The sequence below is a fragment of the Dromiciops gliroides genome, chromosome 4, assembly GCF_019393635.1.
Source record: "Dromiciops gliroides isolate mDroGli1 chromosome 4, mDroGli1.pri, whole genome shotgun sequence".
NCBI lineage: Eukaryota > Metazoa > Chordata > Mammalia > Microbiotheria > Microbiotheriidae > Dromiciops > Dromiciops gliroides.
The window spans coordinates 454,744,378-454,770,632 of NC_057864.1; the positions used below are offsets into that span (position 1 = coordinate 454,744,378).

At 42.1% G+C, this 26,255-nt stretch overlaps 1 pseudogene; it reads left to right on the forward strand.

Annotated features, from left to right (window-relative positions):
• Positions 1–580: 580 nt before the first annotated feature.
• Positions 581–20,424, forward strand: LOC122755264 (annotated as a pseudogene).
• Positions 20,425–26,255: the final 5,831 nt, after the last annotated feature.

Here is a 26,255-nt window from a genome sequence, read left to right on the forward strand (position 1 = left end):
CCCTTAAAGGTTGCTTCTAGCTCTAAATCTATTATCAGCTTTAGGTGCTACTTGCTATTCAGCTGGTTGGAATTTGGCCAGAGTTAACTTCCCCTGACATGCATTCCATCCAGGGAGCATGAGGTAGTGGAAAGAATGGGGAATTTGGGGCCAGTTTCAAATCCAGCTCTGCCTCTTTTCATCTGTCCTTGGTTCTCAGTTTCCTGATTTGCAAAAGTCAGGGATTGAACTCAATGGCCACTCAGGTCCCTTCTGTTTCTAAATCTCTCATCCACTGGCAGCTTTACCATAGAATCACAGATTTAGAGGCAGCAATTATTAGGCACCCCTGGCTGTGTTTGTTCTGAGACAAAGAAGGACAAACAACAATGTTCCGAGACAATTCTGTCACTCTTTTGAGAGTCACAGACCTGATGATTTTTCTTAGAACTTAATTAGAAGGTATAAGATCTAAAAACTCAACCTGTTAGGCATAGGCAACAAATTCTTACCAGGAGCACGGCTGGGCTGGGCAATGTGACTGCCCAGGTCACCTGACTCCTTTCCCTTCCCGTCTTGACCATCTCCTGCCCTTAAGAGTATGGGCGAAATCGGGGATAAATTGACAAGTAAGGTACGGTTTTCTGTTTTTTCCTGCAAATTTCCTGTTCCCCATTCCTGCCCACAGTAGTCCAGTGTGTGGAGGGTTCCAAGGTGCCAAGACAGAACTTTTCCCAGGGTTACAGGGGCCCCGTGTGTATGAGAGGGCATGTGGCAAAGATCTCCCCCTCAGTAACTGCCCCCCAAAACCTTTACTCCCCTTCCCTGCTCTAAAACTGACCATCTCTATTCATCCCCTGGGACAGAAATGGGGGAGGGGGCAGTGGAGGGGGTAAAGGGGGGGGGTGGAGTGGAGAATCAAAGAAAATTGCAAAAGTCAATGGCCTGGAACTGGAGGCAGCCTCAGCAACTGCAGTGTGACTTTGATTCAACTATCATAACCCTGAATTAAAAATTCAGGCAATTATCTGCATGGCTTCCTTCTGATTAGGCTGAGCCCAGGGCCTCATTAATGCAGCTGCACAGAAGAAAGCCATTAGCGCTTGTGAAATGGAATGTTTCTCTGAGAACAGGTTCCGCTTGAAGAAGAAGGGCCCAGCAAAAAGAAATTTCACACATTTTTGGAGCTCAGAGTCACAGGACGGCACCCAGCTTTGGGGCTGCCCACCCCACCCTCAGTCTCCTCTGGCTTGGAGCTGGGTGAAAGCCACCTTTGTTCCCCAGCCCGCCTTCAGCTCCTCCTGAAGCTGGAGTCCGTGGGGGTAGTGGGGGGGGGGGGATAATGGCGGCTGGAGATGAGCCTGTTCTGAAGGCCAGCCTCCCTTCAATCCTTAGCCTGATGCTGAGGATCCTGACCGACTCCCCAGACTAGATCTAGATGGGGAAGAGACCTTAGAGGTCACATAGGCCAGGGCTTCTTAAACTTTTTCCACTCATAAACCCTTTTGGCCTCAAGAAAATTTTACATGATCCCAGATATATAGGTATATAAAATAGGCACACATAACTTTTTACTGCTGCCATATTTTTCACAACCCTCACATTCAGTTACACAACCTACAGTTTAAGAAGCTATGATGTAGGGGGGCAGCTAGATGTTGAAGTGGATAAAGCACCAGTCCTGGATTCAGGAGGACCTGAATTCAAATCAGGCCTTGGACACTTGGCATTTACTAGCTTAGCTGTGTGACCCTGGGCAAGTCAGTTAACCCTCATCGCAGGAGGTGGGGGGGGTTTGATGTAGTCCAACCCTTCCAGTGACTGATGGGGAAACTGAGACCCGGAGAGGGGAAGGGATTTGCCCAAGGTCACACAGGCAATAGGTAGCAGAGTTGGGGCTCTATTCTGTGATTTGAAGTTCAGAACTCTTCCAATTACCTCTCTGCTGTATCTTAAAGCCACTGAGTCTAAAGCTATTGAGCTAAACCAGTACAAGGAGATACAAAATGAGCTGGAGGAAAAATTCAGGTCATGTGCAAACAAAAGAAATCAATAAAAATTTATTTTCTGAAACGTGAGCCAGAATTTTTGTGGTAGCAAAGAACAGGAGACAGAGTGGATGCCTGTCATTTGGGAGGGTTGGCAGAACAGGTTGTGAAATGGGAATGGAGTAGTATAGTACTGTCCTGTAAGAAAACAGAAATGTAGAGAGCTATAGGAAGACTTAAATGAGTTGATTCAAAGAATGGCCAAGAAAACCATTCCTGTCAGGACTACAGCAAGGGAAATAGAAAGAAGGAGGAAAAGACGGCCAAAATGAAGTGGCAAAAAATTCTACTAACCACGCTTGGTAGCAAGGAAGATATATGAGAACCCACCCCAGGGGTGGGGGACCACAGGTTTAGAATATTAAAAACAACGGCAGACTTCTTTGATGGGTAGATTGGTTGAGTTACTTTTTTTTCTCTTCTTTTGAAAAGTTTTTGTTACAAAGGACAGCTTTCTGGAGGGATAGGAAGGATAAAGGAGGAAATGTAAGTCATGTATATATACATATATGTTATATATACACACAGACCCCAATATATGATAATACATGTATATGTCTATATGTGCAATATGTGTGGTGTATAAACACACATGTATGCATACAATATACACACACATGCACATACATATGCATATGCATATACATATACAAATACATCTTTGGGGAAAAGAAGGAAAAGGATAAGCATTTATATGCCCCAGGCACTGTGCTAAGTGCTTTTTACAAATATTATTCCCTTGGGGGCAGCTAGGTGGCGCAGTGGATAAAGCACCCAACCTGGATTAAGGAGGACCTGAGTTCAAATCTGGCCTCAGTCACTTGACACTTACTAACTGTGTGACCCTGGGCAAGTCACTTAGCCCTCATTGCCCCCCCCAAAAAAAAATATTATTCCATTTGATCCTCACAACAACCCTGAGAGGTAGGTGCTATTAACATCCCCATTTTACAGTTGAAAAAACTGAGGCAGAAGTAAGTGACTTGCTCAAGTCTCACAGTAAGTGCCTGAGGCCAATCTTGAATTTAGGTCTTCTTGACTCCAGGCCCAATGCTCTATTCACTGGCCCACCAGATTCCTATTCTACTTGAATCAAAATGAAAATGCAATGGATTTAGAGTTGCAGAATCAAGTTTTGAATCTCAGCTCTTCCCCATACTACCTATGTTATCTTGGGCAAATTACTCATTTATTCCCTCAATCAATCAATGAGCAATTTATTAAGCTGCTCTTACATGTCAGGCACTGGGGATACAGAAGATGCCCAAGGAGTTCACATTCTAATGGGAAAAAGAATAAGTGTATATGTACATATGTATGTGTGTATATGTATATGTGTATCTATGTGTATTTATATACACATACATACACATACATATATATATATATATATATATGCATATACAGAATAAGGATAGAGAGAATACATACCCATAATTCTAAGCTGGTTAGGAAGGGAGGACACTAGCCCTTGGGCTGTCTGGAAGGGTTCCATTTAGATGATACCTCTTGTTGTTTGTTCTTTGTTCTCAAAGAGGACTATGACATCAGGAGGTAATATCATGACTTGCAGTGAATTGGATTTAAGTGAGGCAGGGCTGTGCAAAGTCACCAACCTCCAGAGCCATCTCAGTCCAGTGGCAAAATATATATCAGGATGACTAGAGATGGCCCCAGAAGTTTAAGGCAATTGGGGTTAAGTGACTTGCCCAGGGTCACACAGTTAGTAAGTAAAGTGATATTTGAACTCAGTTACTCCTGACTCAAGGACCAGTGCTCCATGCACTGCACCACCTAGCTGCCCATGGATGACACCTGAACTTCATCTTGAAGGAAGAGAGGGGTTGTATAAAGCGAAGGCAAGGTGAGAAAGCTGTTCAACATGAGGAGCAGCAAATACAAAGACACAGAGATGGGAGGGAGATGATATTCTGCATGTGAAAGAAAAATGATTAAAGAAAAAACATTCATTAAGTTCTTACTATATGCCAAACACTGTTCTGGGTGCTGAGGATAGAGATCAGTATAATTGTTTCTACCCTCCAGGCATTGGCATTCTGTATTAACTTTCTGGGCCCTCAGTCTCTTTTCTGTAAAATGAGGGTCCTTCTAACTCTTAAAAAATACTCTAAAGTACTATGTGATCCAAAAGGAGATCACTCCTGGGCACTAACTCTCCAGGACTCCATGAGAAGTCACTGGCTGCCCTTCCTTGGCCAGAACGAATACAACTAGGACCTCGCTGGCACAAAGTACAATCCTGTAGGGGTCGCATTATTGGAATTCATGGCCATGTTTCCACTGAGCTGGGATCAGTTCCCCTATGAGCACCTAGCCAGAGTACAGAAGCCTGGGGAGGGAAAACTATCAGATAAGGGAAATAAAGGTCTTGCCCATCTATCTGTCCATGTGTCATCTCTAGAATTTAAGAACAGCAAATATTTATTAAGTGCCTACTATGTGTCATGTTGGGTAAAAACAAAAACAATCTCTACCCTCAAGGAACTTACATTCTGCTGAAAATAAGAACAGGAATGGAAGGCTTTCTAACTTCATCAACAAGCATATATTCTTTTTCTAAAAATAGGTTTGTCGTTTTTACATTCCAGTGAATTCTGGAAATACCTTGTTATCCTCTTGAGGTTGAAGCCTTGCTGGTAACAGAGAAAACCCTGTTAAGTAAAAATTCCAGACACAATCAACCTAAACTGGAAATATATGCACCACTCTGGCCTGGTAAACCCTGCCTCTGGGAGGAATGGAGGGAGGGAGACACACTGCCTTAAAATGCATTCTAGTTGGCATTGTGAGAGGGTGATTGCTGGTGGTCATCAGTTAAGGATTGAGAATAAGGGTAAGAAAATTGAGCGGTGATAGGACAAGGCCTGCTGTGGCCTACACAGAAAATTTTCTTTAAAGAATTATAAGGGAGGCAGCTAGGTGGCGCAGTGGATAGAACACTGGCCCTGGATTCAGGAGGACCTGAGTTCAAATCCGGCCTCAGACACTTAACACTTACTGGCTGTGTGACCCTGGGCAAGTCACAATCCTAATTGCTTCACACACACACAAAAAAAAGGATTATAAGGGGGGCAGCTAGGTAGTGCATTAGATAAAGCACCAGCCTGGATTCAGGAGGACCTGAATTCAAATCCAGCCTCAGACACTTGACACTTACTAGCTGTGTGACCCTGGGCAAGTCACTTAACCCCCATTTCCCTGCAAAAAAAACCAAACCAAACCAAAACAGGATTATAAGAATATATAGGCACAGTTATTATGGAATTCAAATAATATGGAAAGACAGCATAGGATAGTGGATAAGAGTTGACCTGATGAACCAGAAAGACCCAGGTTCAAGGGCTACTTCTGGCATATACCTGATGTATGACCCTGGGTAAATCATTTAATCTCCCAGTTCTCCCACCCAAATCACTGAGACTATAAATTATAGAGGTGCTAACCTATATTGATAGAGGGAATTTTTTCATTCAGGAGTTCCACTACATCAGTGAAGGTAGCTAGGTAGCACAGTGGATAGAGCACCAGCCTGGAGTCAAAAAGACCTGAATTCAAATCTGCCCTCAGACATTTACTAGTTGTGTGACCCTGGGCAAGTCACTTAACCCTGTTTGCCTCCGTTTCCTCGTCTATAAAATGAGCTGGAAAAGGAAACGGCAAAACCACTTCAGGGTCTTTGCCAAGAAACCCCAAATGGGGTCATGAAGAGTTGGACACCACAGAAACATCTAAGGATGTGTACTTTCTCACTGCGCCCTTTGTGGGGGTATATCTCTGCCAAGAAGGGATGGAGATGCAATCTCATTTCTCTTCTCATAAGCCCAGCTTGATCATAGAATTACATAGAGTCTCAGCTCCATTTGTTGTTGTAGTATTGGTTGATTTTGTTGCAGTCTTTGTTTATACCTAAAGGCCGAAATAGATTGTAACCTTGGGCAAGTCACTTCATCTCTGTCTGCTTCAGTATCCTTAACTGTAAGATGAATATAATAATAGCACCTACCCCACAGGGTTGTTGTGAGGATCAAATGAGATAATATTTGTAAAGGGCTTTGAAAACCTTAAGATAGTCTATGTATGCTAGCTATTGTTACCATATTGTTTTCCTGCAGCTTACTTCACCTTGCATCAGCTCATATGAGTCATCCCATGTTGCTCTGCATTCTTCATTTTCATTGTTTCATTCATGTGTGACAGCTCCCATAGCCCTTCCTTGCAAGGCAGAGTCACATTTGCTCAGCCATTCCCCAACCAACAGGTATCTACTTTCTTTTCATCCTTTGCTGCTACAAAAAGTACAGGTCCCCATTTTTTGACAGCTCTCATTTTGGGGGACAGCTAGATGGCACAGTGTATAGAGCACCAGGCCTGGAGTCAGAAAGACCTGAGTTGAAATCTGGCCTCAGACACTCTCTAGCTGTGGGCAAGTCACTTAACTCTGCCTTGGTTTCCTCATTTGTCAAATGAGTTGGAAAAGGAAACAGCAAACCTCTCCAGTATCTTTGCCAAGAAAACCCCAAAATGGGGTCCAACAAAGAGTCAGACAGGACTGAAATAACTGAACAACAACAAAATTATTGGGAAGTTCCTTGCTTTATGTTGAGCTCACATTGTCCTCCCTATAACTTCAACACAGCACTGTGGCTAGAGTATCAGACTTGGAGTTAAGAAAACCTGAGTTTGAATCCTGATTCAGACACTTACCCATGTGATCCAGAGTAAGTCTCTTAACTTCTGTTAGCCTCTGTTTCTTCATCTGTAAAATGTGGCTAATACTAAAATACTAAAGCCCTGCCTCATCTAACAGGACAATAGGGTAAGCCTTAAAATTCTAAGTAAATATTTTTATTCTACCTGTTGGTCATATTTCTGTCTCTGGAGGGATGAAGAATATATATTCTTTCTTTTACATGACAGCCCTTCACAGGCTTGAAAATGTCTATTGTGTTTTTTCTCCCTACTTCCTCTGAAATCTTTTCCTTCCCTTCTCTTCCATTTGAAAAAAAAAATGGCAAGGAAACTCACAGTGAGAAAATGCCCTCTATAAATTCTCCTGCTTTGCTAATGAATTCTAGAGAGTCACAGAGAGGAAAGTGACTTGCTCAGGATCACCCAGATGGTGTGTGTCTGAAGGAGGACTTGAACCCAGGTCTTTCTAATTCCAAGGCTGGGTCTCTGGCCGTGACACCACACTGCCTCCAGATATTCTGCATGAGACATCCTCCTGGTGAATGAGACTGTTGGAAACAGGCTGGATCCCAGATGAGCAACATCTCACTCTCAGTGAAATGTAGAGTTTTAGAAAGAAAGAGAAGTATCTGTGATGGCAGGACCTATCCTTACTCATCCAGCTTATTCTAGCTCATGTTTCATACCTCTTCTTCTGTACTAACAATATACATGGCCAACTCCGGGCTTCTCTAGGACAGCTTCTCTGTGTCTCTGAACCTTTCCTGCTGTTCAGTACCCAGCAAAGGACATGGCCGATGTTGAATAACCATCGAAATGAGAATGATATTATTTTGTACTAACAGTGCCCTCTACTGTTTGGAAGCAAACTTGTGGCACTAAGATTAAATAATCGCGGTCTTAGGGGGCAGCTAGGTGGCACAGTGGATAAAGGTCCTGGATTCAGGATTATCTGAGTTCAAATCCGGCCTCAGACACTTGACACTTACTAGCTGCGTGATCCTGGGCAAGTCACTTAACCCCCATAGCCCTGCAAAAATAAATAAATAAACAAACAGACAGACAGACAGACAGACAGACAGACAGACAGACAGACAGACAGACAGACAGATAGATAGATAGATAGATAGATAGATAGATAGATAGATAGATAGATAGATAGATAGATAGATAGATAGATAAATAAATAAATAACCAGGGTCTTGGGTGAGAGGGAAAGGTCTAGAGACTAAGTGAGAAGGTTTTTATATTCTATAGAGAACAGCAAGAAGCTGGGTAAGAATACATTCAGAGACCCAGCTATTGCCCCAAAGACCTTTTCTGCTTTAACTAGATTGTAAATTCCTCACGGGCAGGGGCTGTGTTTTCTATTTGCCTTGTTGCCTAACATCTAGCACAAAAAGGATTGGTCCAAAGGCTCTCCTGTACCCTACATCACAATAAAATGAGTTAATATAAGACTTTGTTCTTATAAATTCAACATTTGGTGTTTGAGTGAAAGTCATTGATCGAGTCAGAAATTTTTGGTTTCTGAGCAAGATGCTACCACAGGGCTCCAGATCAAAGAACTCTGGAATAGTCAGGAAACTCTGGACTCCATTTCTTCATCTGGTTAAAGATTGGGAGAGAGAAAGAGAGAGACAGAGGGGGACACAGAGAGAGACAGAGACAGAGGCAGAGGCAGACAGACAGACAGGCAGACAGACAAACAGACAGACAGACAGACAGAGACAGAGAGAGTGACACAGAGAGAGGGAGAGTTGGACTAGATGATATCTCAGGCCATTTTCAGCTCTAAATCCATGGTCCCATGCTCCTGTGAATATATTAATATATCAAATCTCAGCCTTCTATCTTTTTAGTTTCTAATATGCACGCCCCTTCAAAGTCAACCCCATCTTCCTGCTGCCTCATCAGTCCCCTGCTCAAGAAGATAATTCCCACCTTTGCACTTATTAGTCACCCTCTCTCCCCCAACCCAGAATGCCTCCCACTCCCTTTTGCCAATCCATATCTCTTCTCTATTTCAAAGCCTGACCAATCTCACTTCTTCCTGGGAGTATTGCCTGACTAACCTTTGATCGATCTTTTGGTTCATGTCCCCCTTTCTGCTTCTGACAATTACTGGTTATTAAGTGTCTGACCTGGGAGAGTCATTTCATTTCTTTTTGGTCAGTTGGGTGGCTCAGTGAGTAGAAAGGGGGAAAAGAACATGAATAAGTGCCTACTATGTGCATTTAATAAGTGTTTGCTATGTGCCAGGTACTTTACAAATAGTATCTCTTCTGATCCTCACACAACAACCCTGGGTGCTGTAAAATTCTCATTTTACAGTTGAGAAAACTGAAGCAAACAAAGATGAAGTGACTACTCAGGGTAATATGGCTAGTAAGTATCTAAGGCCAGATTTAAACTTGTCTTCCTAACTCCAGACTTAGCACCTTACCACATAGCTGTCTAGGTGATCTAGAGTGCAACACTTGAAATCAGGAAGATTTGAATTTGAATCCTGGATCATATAGTTCCTTAGCTTTGTGACCCAGGGCAAGTCATATAACCTCTGTATGCCTCAGTTTCCTCATCTCTAGATTAAAGGTGATAATAAGAGCATCTAACTTAAAGGGCTTTTATGAGAATCAAATGACATAACATGTATAAAACCCTTTGCAAACCTCAAATAACTATATAAATTCTAGCTGCTGCTGCTGTTACTACTACTACTACTACTACTACTACTACTACTACTACTACTACTACTACTACCACCACCACTAGCACCACCACCACCAAAACTACTTTTGCCTGAGCATTCTCATCTATAAAATAAAGATATCGATTCCAGCCCTGCTTTCCTTATGACTTTATTAGGAACAAATGAAATAATGTCTGTGAAAAACCTTTTTTCATATCTAAAGTACCATACAGACTTATATTGTTGTTATTCCCACCCCTGTTTTCACTCTCACTCACTTCATAGAAGCTCCTAAGTTTTCTTCATGCATTTATTTGAAATTAAATTGTAAGCTCCTTGAGGGCAGGTTCTATGTATTCTGTTTCATTTTTCTCCTCTTAGGTTTCACCTTTGATATATACTAGCTGTATGACTCTAGGCAAATCACTCGCCCTCTAAGCTCTATAGGGGAAACAAACATAAACATTTATATAGGACTTACTGTGTGCCAGCCACTGTACAAAGTGTTCTCTAAGAAATTCTATGTCCCTATGTGTCTGGCACTGTGCTAGGTACTTGTATGCAAAAATAAAAACAAAATAGCCTCTGCCCTCAAATAGCTTACTTTGTATTTCATAGAAACAATACAAACACATAAAAGTAAATACAATATATACAGGGTAAATACAAATTTAATAAACATTTATTAAGCACCACTAAGAACTAGGCATTGTGTTAAGTGCTGGGGATACAAAGTAATTTGGGGGAAGTACTTTGTAAACCTTGAAGAACTTATTATATAAGTGCTATATCTTATTTCTAGGTAGCACAGTTTTTTTTTTTTTTACCATAGATAAGTTGTATGCAAAAAGCAATAAAAGAAAGAAAAGGCTGGGGAATGGGTACCAAGAAATGACTGTTAAGCAAAAGACATCATTAAAATTTTTTCAAAAGCAATGTAAAAAGATTTAATCAGAGAGATTTATGATCAAAAAAAGAAGATGGGCTAGTCACCTAGCTAGAGGGAGGAGAAGACAGTGTTATGATCACTTTTATCTTTTTTTTGTTTGTTTGTTTTGGTTTTTTTAGTGAGGCAATTGGGGTTAAGTGACTTGCCCAGGGTCACACAGCTAATAAGTGTTAAGTGTCTGAGGCCGGATTTGAACTCAGGTACTCCTGACTCCAGGGCCGGTGCTCTATCCACTGCGCCATCTAGCTGCCCCTGATCACTTTTATCTTAAAGATTTGATATGAATAGCAAGACAGCTCTCCTGAAAAATTGAAAAAATGTTAATAAGCGCCTACATATTGAAAAATCAATTGCTTTAGTTGCATTTCAGTGGTATCATTTTCATGTCAATGGGGAGACTCCTGTTCAGTGAAATAGAAGATGATATACGCCCCAGAGGTAACTGATACCTTGTATTGTCAAAAGACATAGAGGTCAAATGAGATACTGTATAGAAAATTTTGCACAAATCTTAATGTTGTATATCAATGTTAGCTATTCTATTAGAAGAAGCATTCCAGGTCTTTGAGTAGACCTCCCAAGGATTTATGGGAAGGAATATGCAAATATCACATTGGATTGGAGCTTAGGAATAATTTATCTTCTGCTCCATGCCCACGTGAATGAACATCAAGGTATCATCACCACCACCATCTTTATCATCTTCTCATATTTTTTATGAAGTTCAAATAGAAATGGTCTGAAAGCAAAGTCACTATCCTGCTTAAAAAAAAATTGAATGATTTACAGATTATTGTGCCTGTGGATAAAATGATGATTTTCTGTATTAGTAAGAGTATTGGGATGCAGGCTCATATTCTGCATTCTCCCTAAGAGTATCTTAAGGACAACTCCAGGATTAGAGAGGGTTACTCTTGTTTTTATTACCAATAACCATAACAACAACAGCAGGAATAGATAGACAATCTCGCCTTCCTCACCCAGACATAGCACTGGTCCATAAAAATTTAAGAACAGTGTCTTAATAGATGCCATCCTAACAAATAGTCATAACCTTTAAACTACATGAAATGAAAATCTTTCAAAATATAGAAGGTGAAATTAAAACCATGCGGGAACAACACAAAGTGCATGTTGTCCCGGTCCTGTCTGCTCTTGCAGTTATCTCAAAGATGCTTTCAGTAAATCCATAGATCAGTTTATGACTCATTCTCTGTATTATAAAAAGCAGTCATTTTATTCACCTTTACATTAAATATAAAGAAATAATAGCAGGATATTGACATGTGCTCAACCAATTAACCAATAAGCATCTATTAAATTACTATCATGTGCTCAGAAAGAAAAAAATAGTCCCTGCCCTCAACGAGCTTACATTATAATGGGAGGAATAACATGTATTTTCTGTAAATGGGAACATACAAGACAAATAAAGTGGAGGTAGGAAGTAGTTTTAGAGAGAAAGCCACTAGTAGCTGGGGGGGGGGGGGCTGAGAGTTATAGGTTAGGAGGGAGAATATTTCAGGCATGGGAGACAGCCAGTGTGAAGGTACAGAGAATGGACATGGAGTGTTATGTATGAGTGACAGCAAATTAAGTCTGTTTGAGTGTCCCATACAGTGCAAGGAAAATAGTAATGTAAAAGAACACTGGAAAGATAGCACCATTTCTAACTGAGTCCCATGAAAAACAATGAGTTCATAAAAACAGGATCATAAGCCGTGCACGTGCTTGTGAATAATGGGTCCCCTGAAAATAATTTCTGGTGTCTAAAATTAAGCAGTTCTTGGTCTAAAAATTTGGTCTCTGGGCTTACATTTCACCTGAATGATCCTGTCAAAAGATGCAGCCTTTGGTTAAGTTGCTGCTGAACAAAGATTAGCTTTGTAGGGTAGAGATGATGAGGAAAATTCTGACCCCAAAGAATGATGTACCAGAGTCCTTTGGCTTCCCATTCACTTAGCCCATTGCCAGTGATTAATTCCATAGGCTCATCAGCCCAAAGGAGACCTCAGGGATTTACTGTAGGCAAAAATTATCTGTCTCACTGCAGTCCAAGGAACCTACCAAGAGCAAAGGCAGAAAGAAGAAAGGTAAAGGTGTTTTTTTCTTTCAAAAGAACTTCTTTGCTATTTAGTAACATTGAAAGTTATTTTAAAATCCACACAGAAATTAATTTACAAATACAAAGGCAATGAAGCCGGTGGGTCCATATCTTACAATGAGAGAATGGAAGAAAATAAAAGAAATCATGACTCATATAGGCAGAACTACAACAGGGTGGGGTCATTAAGGCTTTTCAATATAGGGCGCTAAAGTTTACGAGGTGCTATGAGCACTCACTCCTTCATCATGTAGAAACAACTGAAGAAGATCTCTGGTGTGGTCTAGTGAACCACTCACAGTCATATAGGTACGCTGAAACTTTCCTGTGACTTCTTTCTAGTTAAATAAATTTCATGATCACAGAAAGTTGATAGCTTGTGTAGTAGAAATGCCTATTGTTGGGGGGCAGCTAGATGGTGCAGTGATTAAAGCGCTGGCCCTGGATTCAGGAGTACCTGAGTTCAAATCCGGCCTCAGACACTTGACACTTACTAGCTGTGTGACCCTGGGCAAATCACTTAATCCCCCTTGCCCCGCAAAAAAGGGAAAAAAAAGAAATGCCTATTGTTGACTTATAAAGAAATTTTCCCAGATGTAGAATGGGGGGTCTAGAGTTATAGATTAAAAAAATAATAATAATAATAATAATCCCAATACACATTTTTATACCAACCCTTACTCTAATATTTAGAACCAGTCAGCAGGCACTTGTTTCCTGCACAGCTGTTTGTAGCCCAGCAACTTAGCAGACTTACACATGTGCAATAGAAAGGACCTCCTGTGAACACATCAGAGACCTTGATGAGACCACTGGGCTAGTGGCTTGTGTGTAGTGCCACCTAATGGTCAAATTGTATATTACACCTGCTCACTGGTTAATAAAATGACAACCTATATTTCTATAGGCTTATGGATGGCAGTACATGAACTGGTATGGGTGGCTGCACTACTACAGTGCCCCAAGTGCCACATAGCTTGACCACCAAGTTCACATGCCACACACGCCAGTGTCACTGATCCTTTCTTCTTCTGAATTACATTTTACCATTTCATTGTCCATTCAGAATAAAAATATGTGTAAATAAGTTCCCTATGCTTGCATTTTTTGACTCAGTTTCCCCTTCCTCTTCTTCCCCTTCTAGTTGAACTAGATGATTCCTTAAGGTCCCTTTTAGGTCCCTTTTTCCACAGACTGTAAGCGTGAACTGATATCTTTATCTACATATGTAATAACAAATCAAACAGTATATTTCTGTACAAATGGAGAAGTCAGAAATCCCACCACACTCCCTGAAGACTTAGCATTTTTAAATTATTATTATCATGGCACTCAGAGTTCCTTGAATCTGTTTGCCGCATGAAAGGTCTCTTGATCACAGTCAGAGGAAATGCTGCACAACCTGTTTCTAAGTTCAAAACCTGATGGGAGCCTTGGTCAGTGTCAGGGAATGAACCTCTTTTATGCTTTTTAAACTAGCACAGGTAGTTTCCTACCTGGTGAAGAAACAGCTCAGAGAAGGAATTCAGGAAATCAGAAGTTTCTGCCACGACCAGGCCCTGGGTGCCGGTGCCAGCTCCACACACCCAGGTGTGTTAGAGCACTCACTGGATATACTCATCTACTCCTACCTTCATGATGTCTTCTTCTATGGCTCAAGAGATTTTTTAAAAATATATGTTAGCAAAGTTCTTTTTGTCATTTCTGCTGACTGGAACCTACAATGTTCATCGGAGAGATTCTGCTCAGATTTTTTTTCTCTTAATTTCAATCTTCAGTTTTGCTTTTTAAATTGGGCTCCATCCCTCTAGTGACTGAATTTCATAGAATCACAAAGCTGGATGGACTAATTCGACATCTTCATTTGGTAAAGGAGAACTAATCCCAAAGGTAGGGGAAGGAGGGATGAGGAGGGGGGAGAACATTTTGCCAAAGTCTCAGAGCTTGTCAAAGAGGCAAAACTAAGAATTGAAATGTCTCAACCCCACCCTGGCCCAGTGCTCTTCCCACCACATCCACCCAGTTCCTCTCATCCTCTTCTCTTATGGGAATGCAAACTGTACCTTAGATCTTATCTTCAACTAAAATAATAGTAGTTTTTTTTTCTTGTGTGTCACTCTCTTGCTCAAAAATGAGGAGTGGGTGCTTCATTATTGTGTATAAAGGATAAACTCAGGGGCAAGCTAGGTGGCACAGTGAATAAAGTGCCAGCCCTGGATTCAGGAGGAACTAAGTTCAAATCTGGCCTCAGACACTTGACATTTACTAGCTGTGTGACCCTGGGTAAGTCACTTAACCCTCACTACCCTGCAGAAAAGAAAAAAAAAGGATAAACTCCTGAAAGTGGTATTCAAGGCCCTCACTTTCCAGGTTTATTTCATACTTCTCCCTTTCAAGAATTCTGTTTTCTACCCAGATTGTTTCCTTAAATTACCACTCCTGCCCTTTTTCATTTTAGGAAGTAAAGTGCCTCCACCCTGCCCTTTACCACACTTCCTGAGATATTTGCCATCCATCTCCTCCTCTCAGAATTCTTAATCTGCCTTCAAGGCTCTGCTTAAGTGTCACCTTCTCCAAGAGTTCCTCTAAGGAGAAGGTTGTTATGGTAGAAACAGCCTTGCCTTTGAAGCTAGCCAGAGGACCCAGGTTCAAATCCTACTTTTGACACTTTTAGCAAATCCCATAACCTCTCTGGGTTTTAGTTCCCTCACATGTAAAATGAGAGGGTGGACTAGGTGGCATGTGAAGTCCTTTCAAGTTCTAGATCTGGGGTCCTATTGTTTAGGGCTTTCTTTCTTCTCAATTTTCCTTATTTGTGTACCTGTTGTATCACCCTTGGGAAATGTAAGCTCTTTGTGGGCAGGGGTGGGTAGGCACTGAATAAATAAATGGTTGTTGAATCTCTTTGAATTAACTTAATAACACTCCTGACCCACCATCAAAGCATTTGCTTTGAAAGGTTTTTAAGGGAAGGGGAAATGCATTTATGGAGTCCCCCATATTCTCACTCAATCCCTCACTTTTTTCCTTTGACCTTTTTTTGTAAACAATCACAAAACAATTGATTCCCAGACTGGAATTTGGGTTACAACCCCAATGACAGATAGGGATATGAATTGGATTGGTGATTTCACTTGGCACAAAGAACTCCCAGGTTAGGAAATTCTTTCCACCAGAGCAATCACTGTCTTCTCTGTAGTGTATAGTATTAGAGACTTCATTAAAACAATGGTGTCAAACTCAAATAGAAAGGGGGAGAGGGAAGGTAATTTATCCATACATAAGAATCTCTGCTAGCCATATATTGACTTAGTTTTTAAAATGTAATGTTATCTATGTTTGGGGCAGCTAGGTAGCCCAGTGGACAGAGCACCTGTCCTGGAGTCAGGACAACCTAAATTCAAATCTGACCTCAGACACTAACTACCTGTATGACTCTGAGCTAGTCAGCTAACCCTGTTTGCCTCAGTTTCCTCATCTGTCAAATGAGCTGGAGAAGGACATGGCAAACCACTCCAGTATATTGGCCAAAAAAAAAAAATCCCCACAAGGGGCCACAAAGAATCAGACACAAATGAAAAAGGACTAAACAACAATCTATGTTTTATTATATTTTTATTTATTTTGTTAAATGTTTCCCAATATGCACTGGGGAATATGTTTGACACCACTAAGCAGTTAAATAACTTGCCCTACGTCACACAGTCAGTATGCTTCAGGAACAGCATATGGACACAAGCCTCCCTGGTTCTCAAGCAATGACCTGGATACCTCTTCTCACAAGGCCAGAACCTCAGTGCCTTTCTCCAAAGGTAGGGAAACAACTTTTATTCGTCCTACCTTTTGTTCTGTGATTCCCTTCAACAGTTCTTTGACCAGAGAAAATTAATGCTGAGCTATAAAAATGATCTCAAATTCTTGTCTGCTGCTATCTTGCCATGACCCTCCCCCTTGTCTCTCATCCTCTCTGCCCCATTTATTTAAACCTAATCACTGAACTTTGATCCTGGCATCTCTTTTAAATATGCCTCAGTGATGACACTAACAAAGGGAAGCTTCTCTCTTACCTGATAATTTTCCCAGGACACAGACAATTTGGGCTCCTTCTATACACGCCTCCCTCTATCCCCACACCCAACCATTCTCTTCCTCCTTCTATCATTCAGAACCAAGGAGAGCTTGACCACAGGTAGAAATCATGAATGAATGAAACCACCATAAGCTGCCTAAGCAAAATATGGCGGGGGCAGGGAGGAGAGAAATAACAGACTACTAATGTCAACAGCTGAGCTAATGTTGCCTTTCCCATGAACCCTACACAAGGAAGAACTGGTTAGGGGCATGTAGTCTGGTTTAGGAAAGTTATGGCCGTGTATGTATATATGTCTTCTGTCTCCCACACCTGGCTTCCTTCTCATCTCTGCCTGGTAGGATACCTAGTTTCCTTTAAGGATCAAGCATCATCTCTTAGCCCTAACCTATTCTAATCCCCAAAATTGATAGCGACCAACCCCACTCTCTTCCAAATTACTTGGCATTGACTTTGGATATATTGTGTGTTTTCTTGTCAGAATCCCTATTGTTTCCTCCTAATAGAAAGTATGCTGTCAGTTTCAGCACTTTCCTCTTCACTATGCTGTCCTGGGGCCACTGGATAACTTTGCCCTTCCTGTGACTCAATTTCTTTATCTGAAAAATAGGCGTGATAATCATGAGAAAGAACCAATTGAGGAGGAATGAACAGAAGTCTGCAAAACTTTGGCAAGAGAGGCCAGGGCTTATGGTGATGGGCACTTCCCAGGGACATCAGACAGTTTAAGCAGGGCCCTATTTGAGACCTGGCTGTTCTGCTTGGAAGATTTTCAGAAGGCTTTGAACTTGCCGTCAGAACAAGGGAGACTGTCTCATCCCAGAGGTACATTCACTTGTAATTGACTCCTCCAGGTTAGAGCTCTGGAGTTCTGTGGTCACTAAATAAATCACCCACTGAAGCCCCCCACTTGCACCCCCTTCAACCTTGCTGAAAAGGAGAGTGATAAGGGCCAGGGGAGGAAGGATAGGGGCAAGCAGAGGGAGGAGGCATCACTAAATGAGAAGGTCCCTGGGAGGGAGTGTCCTATAGACACAATATACTCTCACGGCCCTGCTCCTTAAAACATAAATATTTCTGACTCAGATCACACAACTCCCCCACCTAAAAGGCAATGAAACCCACAGGGGAAAAATGATTTCATGCATGATTGCTGCAGAGATATCTTGGAAGGAGGTGTTTCCCATCCTGCAGGAAGGGCGGCTGGGCTGAGTTCTTTCTTGCCCCAGCAAACAACCCATGCTTGAGGTGGATTGGCCAGAGTCAGGCTGAGAGGCTGCGCACCGGCATGTCCCAGCTGCGTCTGGCCTAAAGAGCTGAGTGGTCTAAGATGCAGCCTGCACTGTTCTGTGTAACCTGCTCTAGGATTCCTATCACAGGGGTTATAAAACGGCAAGGAGAAGAGTGGCCAGACACATCTACATAGAGTTATAAGATCTGCAGAGCTCTTTACCTACATTTAATCTAATTCAACAAACATTTAGTAAGTATTGTGCCCTGCAGCCTCGCATAATGGATAGAAAGCTGGCCACTGAGTCAGAAAGACCTGGGTTCAAGGGTAGCTGGTGGTGCAGCAAGAGAGCTGGATTTGACATCACGAAGACCTGAATTCAAATCCTACTGCAGATACTTACTGGATGTGATCCTGAATGAATTCCTTAACCTCTCTGTGCCTCAGTGTCCTCACCAAATAAGACTAGACTTGATGACTTAATTTATGATTCTGCAGTGTCTGTGGTGAACAGTTTTCTGGGCTCTGCCTCCCTCACATATGTTGTATCCTCCTACTAAAATATAAGTTCCTTTAAGGCAGAAATTGTTTCACTTTTAGGCACTTAACAGATGTCCATTCATTCATTCATTCATTCTGCACCCTCGGTATTCTCAGGTCTAAGCCCATGGATGATTATGGGCTGATGATTCATTCTGATCATCAGGGTCTCTAGTCCTGAATGAGTCAGGCTCTGTAGAAAGTCTTCATTTCCTTAGGACCTCCACAGCTGGAGTGTCAGGTAGGAAAGGGACAGCCTCTGCATACAGGTCTCCCTCTCCTCTTTATGGTAGAGATACCTGCCAGGATTGTCAGGTTTCCCTCTGGAGGATACCAAGATGAAGTTTCCTCATTACCTAAATTGAATTTTAGATCGTCTCCATGTGGGTCATCATCTGGTACCAATTGTCCATCTCTACACAGGGGACAGATGCTGCTTGGATGCCACTTCCCAGTCTCTCCAGGATTCAAGTCCTCCCAGACACCAGAAAGCCTGAGTTACTCCATGAGGGGCAATACATCTTTGTAGGACCTGATCATTCTACTGGGTAAAATGGTAGGTGATTCAGTCTTTCAACTACTTGGTAAGGGATGTGTTTTGGGACAGGCCTAACTCGGGCCAGTTTAATCATTTCGATTGGAATAATCAAGATTAGAATGAAATGAGATACTTGTAGCATATCTACCATGGAAAGGATACTCAGCAGGGACATAGCACAAGTGGAGGTAGGTAGCTATAGCCCTCTGTTCTCTCCCTACAGAAAAACATCTGGTCAGCAGGGTGTGGCGACTTGCACAATAGTTAACAGCTGCCAAGTCTAAAGGGCATGGACTCCACATGGGTTGGCCTCTTTTATGCCCTTAAGTTACTTGGAAGTCCCACTAAGGGCTCATGCCCTAGACCTCTGAACCAATCAAGGACAGCTTCATGTCTTTTTTTTTGGGGGGGGGGTGGAATTAGCCTATCCTACATGTCAGAGACCCTGGCAGTTATTTCTCCTGCTACAAGGTAGTTCTCCAATGATCTTTTGGCTTATATTTTCCCTGGACACTAGAATTTTTCAGAAGGACGTCACATCTTGGCTGAAGTTCCAGACACAGCACTCTGTCATTATACTGATGTTTGTTCTTCTCTTCATTCTTCTGAGTTGAGACCATAACCAGGCACTGAGTGATTTCTCAGCTGAGGGGATGAACTTTCAATATTATAAAGAACTCAGTCAATAGGCACCGTTTCTCCAAATCAAGAGTCCTTAAGGAAGTTAGACGAAGGTTGTTATTTGGGGCTCCAGGCTTCATTAGAGTCTCTGAGAAGCTACAGGAAACAGGCCCCACAGACCATGACTGAACCAGGAAGGGGGGCTGCTGTCCCTGGGCCTCATGGCCGTGGCTCAAGGGCTTTGGAAGGCTCACGATCTGCTCGATATATGTGCAGATGCTAAGCACCACAAGTTTGAGCTTAGTGGAGAAGATGACCTGCATTACCAGTGTATCCCATGGAAGAAAAAAGCCTGCTACACAGTAAACACCAGCCTTGCTGCCCACCAAGCCACCACCTACCTATACTACTTCAACTATAAATGCTGAGGGATGATGACCCCAGCCTGCAAATGCCAGGACACATCTCTATCAGTGCTCCCCCAACTTAGGACCCTGGATCCAGCCAGTGTCTTCAAGCCGGTGGAGGGAATGGATCCTGAATATTCCCCTGTTCAGGGGGGATTGTAACCAATGGTGGGAAGACTGCCAATCCTTATATACCTGCAAAGAGAACTGGCATGAAGGCTCGAACTGGACTTCTGGGATTAACGAGTGCCCAGTTGAGACTGCTGGCCACCCTTTCACATTTTACTTCCCAATACCAGCATCTCTATGAGAGAACATTTGGACTCATCCTTAACAGCACAAGTTCTTTTGGCCAGGCCAGTGGCAAATGTATCCAGATATGGTTTGACCCAGGCCAGGGAAACCCCAATGAAGCTGTGGCTAAATACTATTCTTTTGGCTCTGCCCCAGCATCTTCAGTTGGGGGACGTTTCCCCTTCTTGATTTTGATACTGCTGTTGCTTCTCTGGGGTTAGCCCTCATCAGGCAATAAATCTAACCAATCTACATGTAAAACCATTGCCAAAATTTACTCCCAGTCTGAGACCCCTGGACCCCAGCTTCCTGCCTGACGCAGCCTGGCTCTCCTGAAACCCTGGCTTCTTCCCAATCTGGATTCTTCCCCCTCAAATCTGATCTGTCTGCTTGGAAACCTACAACCCCCTACACTTTGGATTTCACAGACCCCACCCCACTAATGAGTGGGGCAGGGAGGGAGTGCCTTCCTTTCTCCCCACTTTTTTTTTCAGGGAAATGAGAGTTAAGTGACTTGCCCAGGGTCACACGCTAGTAAGTGTCAAGTATCTGAGGCCAGATTTGAACTCAGGTCCTTCTGAATCCAGGGCCAGTGCTTTATCCACTTTGCCACCTAACTTGCCTCGATCTCCCCACCTTTGAGTGACTCCAACTCCAATCTCCTACCTCTTTCTCTGCATAGCAAAATCCACCCCTCCCCAGCTTCTTTTCTTAAGGGGAAATTAAATATGATTTCTACCCTCTCTAAAGTGAAATCGTCCTCAGTCCTTTCATGTCAGGATCATTTCATTGATTATATTTGTATCCCTAGTAGCAGCTCCAGATATGTTTAATAAGTTTAATAAATGTTGGTTGATCAAAAAAAAAGAAGTTAGAAGGAGTGCTCCTAAGCGCCAGTTTTCCAATAACTGAATATCCGTAGTGGCTGTTCATCACAGCACACAAGTATGCATTGTCCAATGACAATTCCACTGTGCCAGCCCAACAGACGTTACCAAGATGCATGGATAGAGACAGAACATTTCGGCTGAATTCAATCTTCCTTTATCAAAGTTATTTTTGGTAGAGTATGCAATTTGGGGGCAGCTAAGTGGCACCATGGTATGTAGAGTACCACCTAGCCTAGAATTAGGATGACTCATCATTCTGTGTTCAAATCCAGCCTCAGACACGCACTGGCTGTGTGACCCTGAGCAAGTCACTTAACCCTGTTTGCCTTAGTTTTCCCATCTGTAAACTGATCTGGAGAAGGAAATGTCAAACCTCTCCAGTATCTTTGCCAAGAAAACTCCAGTGGGTTCATGGAGTCAGACACAACTGGAATGACTGAACAACAACATGCAATGTCACTCCAGCAAGAAACAACAAGAGGCATTCATGCCTTGGCAAACGATAGTACAATGGTTACTGGAGTCAGCTTGTTTGGCCTCCTAATAGAATTTATAATGAAAAAAATGCTGGCAAAGGAAAGATTAGACTCGGAAGAAAACAAAAAAACTTGTAGGCAGGGAGAAGAGGGGGAAGGAATAAATTCATTCTAGACTACAAGAGTGGAGGTAGCTGCTGCTGCTACTACTACTTGACATGTATACAATATGTTAAGGTTTGAAAAATGCTTTACATACGCTACCTTATCTGATTGACTGGCATTATATATAATATATACATTATATATAATAGAAATATTACCTATATAATGGTGATGAGTCTACTGGGAGAAGAAATTTATCCTTTGAAATAGTTCTGTGTGTGTGTGTAGCTACAGAGACAAATAGACAGCATATTCATATACATATACGTATATGTACACATACAGTACATTACACATATACATATTTGTCTGTAGATACATAGATATAACTAGATAGATGAAATGACCAATCTTGACCCCAAAGAAGAGAGAAGATGTATACCCCCACCTCCCTTTTTTCAGAGGATTACTATGCTTGTATAACATTGCATATACTGATTAGAAGACTAAAAAATGGGGGCAGCTAGGTGGCACAGTGGATAAAACACTAGCCTTGGATTCAGGAAGACCCGAATTCGAATCTGACCTCAGACACTTGACATTTACTAGCTGTGTGACCCTGGGCAAGTCACTTAATCCCCATTGCCCTGCCCAAAAATAAATAAATAAAGTTTAAAAAAAAAAAGACTAAAAAATGGGTAAAGGAGGATTTGTGGAAGAAAAAGGTCATTGAAAGAGGGTGAGATAACATGTCAAAGTATAGAGGATGGAATGAGTATGGGGTATAAGGAAAACAACAAGGAAACAGGGTTAGCTGAACTAGATGGCTCCTATTGGGAAGTAATGAGAAATAAGGTTGGACATTTAATAAATGACTATTGACTGAATACTAGAATGGAAAGAACACTGGCTCTGGTGTGAGGTGCCCTGAGTTCAAATCCTTCCTATGATGCTTACTTACTACTTGTGTGACCTTGGGCACATCATGGCACTTCTCTGGGTATCAGTTCCTCATCTGTAAAATGGGGGGGAGGGGCAGATGGTTCCCAGGTCCCTTCTAACTCTAAATCTATAATCCTGTGGTCCTGGTCATATGAATCAATACTAGGTAGAAGGGGGAGGGGGAAGGACACATTATAGAAAGTATTGAAGATCAACCAGAAGAGTTTAGACCAGTTGAAGAAAACAACAAGGAGGAATCAAAGGTTCCTGAGTAGGGGAGAACCATGATGAATAAAGTATTATAGAAAGACCAATCTGGCATGGGATCAATTGCAAAGGAAGACAAGAACAGCTCAGAGGTTATTTCAATAATCCATTATGAGCTGGTGAGGATGGGGGCAATGGTGATGGAGAGGAAGGGATATTAAGAGCTAATAAGATGGAAGAGTTGGTGGTACTTGACGATTCGATATGGAAAACAAAGTAAAAGAGAGAAGGCAAAGGCAACTCAGGTTTTGAATCTAGAGCTGGTGAGAATAGTGGCACCATTTAAAATTTTTAGATAGATGTGGAGAAAAGCCAGTTTCAGGGTTGGGGGATGGTGAATAATGAATTCCATTTGGAACATGTTTTCGTTGATTAAATTTAATTCAACAAGTATTTGTTAGCAGTTTATTATGTACAAGGCACTGTATTAGGAGCTGAGCATCAGTGACTTTACATTATACTGGGGGTTACAACATGGACACAAATAAAAAAATGTAAGGTAATGAGGAGGGAAAGAGAACTGAAACAGGGAAGATTGGAGAAGGTTTCATGGAGGAGGTGACACCTAAGAGGAGTCCTGAAGAAAGATAAGGATTCTAAGGAGCAGGAATGAGAAAGGAGTGGATGCATCCTAAGCTTTCAGGGATGGTTTGAACTAATACACTGAGACATGATCTCAGGGCAAAAGGGAAAGGCACCTCAGCAACCACTAGTCCAATCCCCTCATTTTACAGAGGAGGAAACTGAGGCCCCAAAGAGATTAGGTGTCTTGCCCAAGGTTATACAGGTAATAAATATTAGAGGTAGGATCTGAACCCAGTTCCCCTGATTCTACAGCAAGTGGTCCAGTCTGACTAGAAAATAGCATGTGGGTAAGAAGGCTGAACATGTAAGCTAGAGCCAAGTTGTGGAAGGATTTAAATGCCAATCAGAGAAGGGTTCATGTTATGTCATAGGCACAGACAGATTGTCATTCTGCCTTCATTAAAAGGGCTCCAGTGAAGAGAGAAAATGTCTAAGAGGAAGACTAGGAGTGAAGGGAGAAGAATAGTGGTGCTATCAGTATGAAAAGAAAGTTAAGGGGGAAAGATTGATCCATTGTCAATTAATGTCTATGCCAGAAGATTCTCTCTCTGTCTCTCTGTTGGTCTCGGTCTCTGTGTCTCTTTGGTTTATTTCTCTATGGATCTCTGTGTCTGTGTCTCTCTGTTGGTCTCCATCTCTGTGTCTCACTGTTTCTCTCTGTGTCTCTGTTTCTGTGTCACTGTCTGTGTCTCTATCTGTGTTTCTCTGTCTCTTTGGCTCTCTGATTCTAACTCTCTCTCTCCCTCTCTTCCATCTATCTATCTACCTACATATATCTTATCCACCCATCATCTATCTAACTCTGGAGACAAAGTGGTGTGGGCAGCAACCACCCTACTGAAGTCTCCCTTCCCTCCCTGACCAGAGAGTGCTAATCTCCCAAACTGATGTTTCCCTGCAGTATGGGAGGCTTTATCCTTACTTCTTAAAAGTATGTTTACCCTTTTGTATTTAAAGGTTTACTTTGTTCTCTTAAGCCAGCAAATGTGATAAAACTATTGATCAATGAACTGTTGCTCCAACAGCTGGGGGCAGGGAAGGGGATTGGGAAATATCCAGGCAGGGAAGATAGATTTAAAACAACTGTGTTTGTTAGAAGGCAATTTCTGGCTCGGGGCTTGGAGTTAAAAAGGAGAGTTGTAGATTTCTATTTACAAGTTCCCTGGACAGAAAGAATACATGGACCAGGTTCCACTGACAAATGAGTCAGCCATGGTGGTTGGGTAGCTAATTAACTGTTCTGAGCATTGAGACAGGCACTTAGCTTAGTTTGCTAACTTAAATGGATGCTTGGTGGGGGTAGGGATGAGTGTGGGGGAGGGGGAGGGGATGAGTGCTTCTTCATCGACCATTCCCCTGTTTCAATAACCTCTAGTTCTATTTATATCTATATGAATGGGGGGCAGCTAGGTGGCACAATGGATAAAACACTGGCCCTGGATTCAGGAGGACCCGAGTTCAAATCCAGCCTCAGACACTTGACACTTACTAGCTGTGTGACCCTGGGCAAATTACTTAAACCTTATTGCCCTGCCAAAAAAAATACTATATGTCTATATGAATGCATACATGTATGTATGCATATACAGATTTATGTGTGTATATGCCCATAGATACTTAAACATACACATACACACATATACACACACAATCTCTCTGGATTATTTCCCCCAACTTTTTTCTCTTCAGTTCTAAAGTCCTTTCTCTTCTTATGCTACTCTCTTCAGGTGCAACATACCTTATGATTGGGGTGGCTCAGCTGGTGGTCCTGTTCCTCACCATGGTTTAACTGTCAAGTGCCAGGGTGAGTTTTTGTTGGAACCCATAGAAAGGATCCTTCTTTGCTGCCAAAAGTCACATTCCTTGAGGGTGTTTCCTGACTCCAAATTTCTGTGTTTGTATGTCTCTCTCTCTATTCCCTGCTGAACCTGGTACCTCTATCATAAGATGCCATGACCAATGGGGGTTGAGGGAGGGACCTTCTTTTTGACTCCTCAAACCTGGAGAACTTACATGAGTAAGCAGGGATCTCATAGGAAGAAGTCACTGGTTTTTAAAAAATGTATCCCAAAATAACTTCTTATATGCATTTTTATGAGTTCCTGAGAAGTAGAAGTAGCCCAGCACAATAAGCCATCCACCTTGGTTTCTTGAAAAAACTAGATAGGTGAAGGTTAGATCTGAAAGGGATCTTAAAGAACACAGGGCTGAATACTTTCATTTTAGGCAGTAGGGACTGACCTGTTCTAGTTGTATCCCCAGTGCTTTGCATATAGTGAGGACTTTTTTCAATAAACAAGCATTTTAGAAAATCAGTCCCTCCTACTCCTCCATTGAACAAATTAAATATTGTTTGTACTTCATTGTTGTTTGTCCTTCATTCTCAAAGAGGACCAAGACATTGGGGTGATGTCATGACTTGCACTAAATTGGATTTAAATGAGGGAGGGCTGTGCAAGGTCATCAACCTTACTCTCTCGTCCAGAGCCATCTAGGTCCAGTGGCAAGATATATGTCAGAACAACTGAAGATGGCCCCAGATGTTTTAAGGCAATTGGAATTAAGTGACTTGCCCAGGGTCACACAGCTAGCGAGTGTCTGAGGTGAGATTTTAACTCAGGTCCTCACCACTTCAGGGCCAGTGCTCTATCCACTGAGCCAACTAGCTGCCCCTCAAATTGAATGAATGAATGAATGAATGAATGAATGAATGAATGAATGAATGAATGAATGAAACTCTCAATGCATAACTGCATAGTTGGACAAAATAGATTCCCACATTAGCTA